Source organism: Triticum aestivum, chromosome 2D, assembly GCF_018294505.1.
Source record: "Triticum aestivum cultivar Chinese Spring chromosome 2D, IWGSC CS RefSeq v2.1, whole genome shotgun sequence".
NCBI lineage: Eukaryota > Viridiplantae > Streptophyta > Magnoliopsida > Poales > Poaceae > Triticum > Triticum aestivum.
Genome location: NC_057799.1, coordinates 366,162,894 through 366,169,423, shown reverse-complemented (window position 1 = coordinate 366,169,423; position 6,530 = coordinate 366,162,894).

The following is a 6,530-nucleotide window of genomic DNA, read 5'->3' as shown; positions in this document are numbered from 1 at the left end:
GGAATTGCCTGACTGGCTTAAATTTTGGATCAATATTAAGAGTGTGCTCAGCGAGTTCTCTCAGCATAACCCGGCGAGTCAGGGAGGTAACACGCAGGGTAACAATCACCGACGTAAGGGGAGACAGCCTCCCCGGTCTGGCGGGTCAGGCCCGACGCTTGAGCAATTGTTAAATGAGCCCTGCCCAAGGCATGGCTCTAGGGAGAAGCCGGCCACTCATCTATGGAAAGCCCACTGTGGGCGCCAACTGTCGTGGAATTGTCACGGCAGATGTCCTCGTGCAAGGACTTAGTCGTGGAGCCATCGCAACTAGGAAGCTTAAAGGGGTTAAACGGGACAAAGGACACGAGGATTATACTGGTTCGGCCCCTGCGGTGAAGGTAAAAGCCTACTCCAGTTGAGCTGGAATTACTTAGGGTTTCGATGACCAGGGAGCTAAACCGCTATGCCTGGCTATCGATTTGATCTTACTTGTCCTGAAGCGTCGCTGGGTCGTCCCTTTATATAGAGAGGTTAACGCCCAGCGGCTCTCAGAGTCCCAGCCGGCTTATAAACAGTGTCCGGCTCGGACTCTTAACTATTCTTGCCTTACACTACAAGTCATGCCTTAACGGCGGTTTATCACTACGGGCCTTAAGCCGCCTCTAGGCCTTAGGCCCATTACTGAACCGCCATCCTCAAGCTTGATATTGGGCTTCATGTGATGATCGTCATGACATAACCAGGCCCCTCCTGGGCGGGTGACTCCAGTAGTTATATCCCCAACATATACCCAATAGTTTCCTTAGGGTATCCTATGAAGACGCATTTTTCTGACTTGGGTTCGAGCTTTTCAGGTTGAAGTTTCTTGACATAAGCATCGCATCCCCAAACGTTTAGAAACGACAGCATAGGTTTCTTCCCAAACCATAATTCATACGGTGTCGTCTCAACGGATTTAGACGGTGCCCTATTTAACGTGAATGCGGCAGTCTCTAAAGCATAACCCCAAAATGATAGCGGTAGATCGGTAAGAGACATCATAGATCGCATCATTTCCAATAGAGTGCGATTTCCGATGTTCGGACACACCATTACACTGAGGTATTCCAGGCGGTGTCAGTTGTGAAACAATTCCACATTTCCTTTGGTGCGTACCAAACTCATGACTCAAATATTCTCCTCCACGATCTGATCGTAAGAACTTTATTTTCCTGTCACGTTGATTCTCTACCTCACTCTGAAATTCCTTGAACTTTTCAAAGGTCTCAGACTTGTGTTTCATTAAGTAGACATACCCATATCTACTTAAGTCATCAGTGAGGGTGAGAACATAACGATAGCCACCGCGAGCCTCAACGCTCATTGGACCGCACACATCAGTATGTATGATTTCCAACAAGTTGGTTGCTCGCTCCATTGTTCCGGAGAACGGAGTCTTGGTCATTTTGCCCATAAGGCATGGTTCACACGTGTCAAATGATTCATAATCAAGAGACTCCAAAAGTCCATCTGCATGGAGTTTCTTCATGCGTTTGACACCAATGTGACCAAGGCGGCAATGCCACAAGTATGTGGGACTATCATTATCAACCTTACATCTTTTGGTATTCACACTATGAATATGTGTAACATCATGTTCGAGATTCAATAAAAATAAACCATTGACCAGCGGGGCATGACCATAAAACATATCTCTCATATAAATAGAACAACCATTATTCTCGGATTTAAATGAGTAGCCATCTCGAATTAAACGAGATCTAGATACAATGTTCATGCTCAAAGCTGGCACTAAATAACAATTATTGAGGTTTAAAAATAATCCCAAAGGTAGATGTAGAGGTAGCGTGCCGACGGCGATCACATCGACCTTGGAACCATTCTCGACGCGCATCGTCACCTCGTCCTTCGCCAGTCTCCGCTTATTCTGCAACTCCTGTTTTGAGTTACAAATATGAGCAACCGCACCGGTATCAAATACCCAGGAGCTACTACGAGTGCTGGTAAGGTAAACATGAATAACATGTATATCATATATACCTTTGGCGTTGCCGGCCTTCTTATCTGCTAAGTACTTGGGGCAGTTCCGCTTCCAGTGACCATTTCCCTTGCAATAAAAGCACTCAATCTCACGCTTGGGTCCATTCTTTGGCTTCTTCCCGGCAACTGACTTACCGGGCGCGGCAACTCCCTTGCCGTCCTTCTTAAAGTTCTTCTTACCCTTGCCTTTCTTGAAACTAGTGGTCTTATTCACCATCAACACTTGATGTTCCTTTTTAATCTCCACCTCCGCTGATTTCAGCATTGAATATAACTCAGGAATGGACTTCTCCATCCCTTGCATATTGTAGTTCATCACAAAGCTCTTATAGCTAGGTGGAAGCGACTGGAGGATCCTGTCAATGACTGAGTCATCTGGAAGATTAACTCCCAGCTGCGACAAGCAGTTGTGCAACCCAGACATTTTGAGTATATGCTCGCTAACAGAACTGTTTTCCTCCATCTTACAACTGTAGAACTTGTCGGAGACTTCATATCTCTCGACCCGGGCATGAGCTTGGGAAGCCATTTTCAGCTCTTGGAACATCTCATATGCTCCGTGTTGCTCAAAACGCTTTTGGAGCCCCGATTCTAAGCTGTAAAGCATGCCGCACTGAACCAGGGAGTAATCATCACTACGCGACTGCCAGGCGTTCATAACGTCTTGAGTTGTTGGGAAAATGGGTACTTCAAGGACATATGCTTTCTTGGCAGCTATGAGGATGATCCTCAAGTTACGGACCCAGTCTGTATAGTTACTACCAACGTCTTTCAGCTTGCTTTTCTCTAGGAACGCGTTGAAGTTGAGGGCAACATTAGCGTGGGCTATTTGATCTACAAGACATATTGTAAAGATATTTTAGACTAAGTTCATGGTAATTAAGTTCATCTAATCAAATTATTTAATGAACTCCCACTTAGATAGACATCCCTCTAGTCATCTAAGTGATACATGATCCGAATCAACTAGGTCGTGTCCGATCATCACGTGAGACGGACTAGTCATCAACGGTGAACATCTCCATGTTGATCGCATCTACTATACGACTCATGTTCGACCTTTCGGTATCTCGTGTTCCGAGGACATGTCTGTACATGCTAGGCTGGTCAAGTCAACCTAGTGTTTTGCATGTGTAAATCTGGCTTACACCCGTTGTATGCGAATGTTAGAATCTATCACACCCGATCATCACGTGGTGCTTCGAAACAATGAACCTTCGCAATGGTGCACAGTTAGGGGGAACACATCTCTTGAAATTTTAGTGAGGGATCATCTTATTTATGCTACCTTTGTTCTAAGCAAATAAGATGTAAACATGACAAACATCACATGCAAATCATAAAGTGACATGATATGGCCAATATCATCTTGCGCCTTTAATCTCCATCTTCGAGGCGCGGCATGATCACCATCGTCACCGGCATGACACCATGATATCCATCATCATGATCTCCATCATCGTGTCTTCATAAGGTTGTCTCGCCAACTATTACTTCTACTACTATGGCTAACGATTAGCAATAAAGTAAAGTAATTACATGGCGTTTATATTGACTCGCAGGTCATACAATAAATTAAGACAACTCCTATGGCTCATGCCGGTTGTCATACTCATCGACATGCAAGTCGTGATTCCTATTACAAGAACATGATAAATCTCATACATCACATATATCATTCATCACATCCTTTTGGCCATATCACATCACATAGCATACCCTGCAAAATCAAGCTAGACGTCCTCTAATTGTTGTTTGCATGTTTTATGTGGCTGCTATGGGTTTCTAGCAAGAATGTTTCTTACCTACGCAAAATCCACAACGGTGATATGCCAATTGCTATTTACCCTTCATAAGGACCCTCTTCATCGAATTTGATCTGACTAAAGTGGGAGAGATAGACACCCGCTAGACACTTTATGCATCAAGTGCATGTTAGTCGGTGGAACCAGTCTCATGTAAGCGTACGTGTAAGGTTGGTCCGGGCCGCTTCATCCCACGATGCCGCCGAATCAAGATAAGACTAGTAACGGTAAGCAAATTGAACAAATCATTGCCCACAACTACTTTGTGTTCTACTCGTGCATAGAATCTACGCATAGACCTAGCTCTGATACCACTGTTGGGGAACGTAGTAATAATTAAAAATGTTCCTACGTGTCAGCAAGATCAATCTAGGAGATGCTGGCAACAAGAGAGAAGGAGTGCATATTCATACCCTTGAAGATCACTAAGCGGAAGCGTTACAAGAACGCGGTTGATGGAGTCGTACTCGCGGCGATTCAAATCGCGGAAGATCCGATCCAAGCGCCGAATGGATGGCGCCTCCGCGTTCAACACACATATAGCCCAGGGACGTCTCCTCCTTCTTGATCCAGCAAGGGGAGAGGAGAAGTTGAGGGAGAGCTCCGGCAGCACGACAGCGTGGTGGTGGAGCTTGCGGTTCTCCTGCAGGGCTTTGCCAAGCGCTACGGAGGAGAAGGAGGAGTTGGAGGGGAAGGAGGGCTGCGCGAGGGAAGGGGGTGCGGCTGCCCTCCCACCCCCAAGGCCCCCACTATTTATAGGGGGGAAGGGAAGAAGGGGCCGGCCCCCCTAGATGCATCTAGAGGGGGCGGCCAAGGGGGAAGACTTGCCCCACAAGCAAGGTGGGAGGCGCCCCCTCCCCTAGGGTTTCCAGCCCTAGGCGCCTTGGGCCCTTGGGGGGCGCACCAGCCCACTAGGGGGCTGGTTCCCTCCCACATTCAGCCCATTAAGTCCTCCGGTGCAGGTGGCCCCACCCGGTGGACCCCCAGACACCTTTCGGTGGTCCCGGTACAATACCGATAACCCCCGAAACCATTCCGGCGACTAAAACTAGACTTCCCGTATATAAATCTTCACCCCCGGACCATTCCGGAACTCCTCGTGACGTCCGGGGTCTCATCCGGGACTCCGAAAAACCTTCACTAACCACATACAATTTCCCATAACAACTCTAGCATCACCGAATCTTAAGGGTGCAGACCCTATCGGGAACCATGTAGACATGACCGAGACATCGCTCCGGCCAATAACCAACAGTAGGATCTGGATACCCATGTTGGCTCCCACATGTTCCACGATGATCTCATCGGATGAACCACGATGTCAGGGATTCAATCAATCCTGTATACAATTCCCTTTGTCCATCGGCATGTTACTTGCCCGAGATTTGATCATCGGTATCCCCATACATCGTTCAATCTCGTTACCGGCAAGTCTCTTTACTTGCTCCGTAACACATGATCCCGTGGCTAACTCCTTAGTCACATTGAGCTCATTATGATGATGCATTATCGAGTGGGCCCAGAGATACCTCTCCGTCATACGGAGTAACAAATCCGACTCTCGATTCGTGCCAACCCAACAGACACTTCCGGAGATACCTGTAGTGTACCTTTATGGTCACCCAGTTACGTTGTGGCGTTTGATACACCCAAAGCACTCCTACGGTATCCGGGAGTTTCACAATCTCATGGTGTAAGGAAATGATACTTTTACATTAGAAAAGCTCTAGCAAATGAACCACACGATCTTGTGCTATGCTTAGGATTGGGTCTTGTCCATCACATCATTCTCCTAATGATGTGATCCCGTTATCAAAGACATCCAATGTCCATGGTGAGGAAACCACAACCATCTATTGATCAACGAGCTAGTTAACTAGAGGCTCACTTGGGACATGTCGTGGTCTATGTATTCACACATGTATTATGGTTTCCGGTTAATACAATTATAGCATAAACAATAGACAATTATGATGAACAAGGAAATATAATAATAACCATTTTATTATTGCCTCTAGGGCATATTTCCAATAGTGTCCACTAGAGAATGGCGTGAGGGGTCTTGTTTACATCAGAGAATGGCAATGGCATATAAATATGTGTGGTTGTGTGTGTGTGTGGTTCCAGTCCTTCAACGGTATAGCCGTATAGGTGATCTGGAGAATTCTATCAAAGATAAGTGCCCTTTCAAGATTGATATTGTCCTAACTTTAGTGAGACGTATGATATTACATCATTAAAAACATGCCAATTATTTAACTTGATTTAGCTGACTATATTATGCACTACGTGCCAATACCAAGAATTATTATTTTTTATCTACAAGTGACAAGCCAGTGTGGCAATAATAAGTTTGCACCACAGCACCAGAGAAGAGAGAACTACTGTAAGAAACACATCACGTTTCTTTCCCATTATTTGAGTGTGTGACACATTATCTTTGTTCAAATGTTCCTGACTGTGTGCATTTTCTATATTCACAGGATATATTTGATTATGATTATGTTCTATACTGCTTCTCCAGAGTGTGGGCCGTCAAGGGCCATTGTTATGAAATCTTGTATATATCACTCAGGGGCATGTGAATTTGCTACATGACTATTTTAAGCACAAATGGTATTTCTATGTCGCTTAAAAATTCTGGATAATTAACTTGAATTGCTGTCTGTTACTTTCTTGGCCACCTTTACTTTGCATTACATG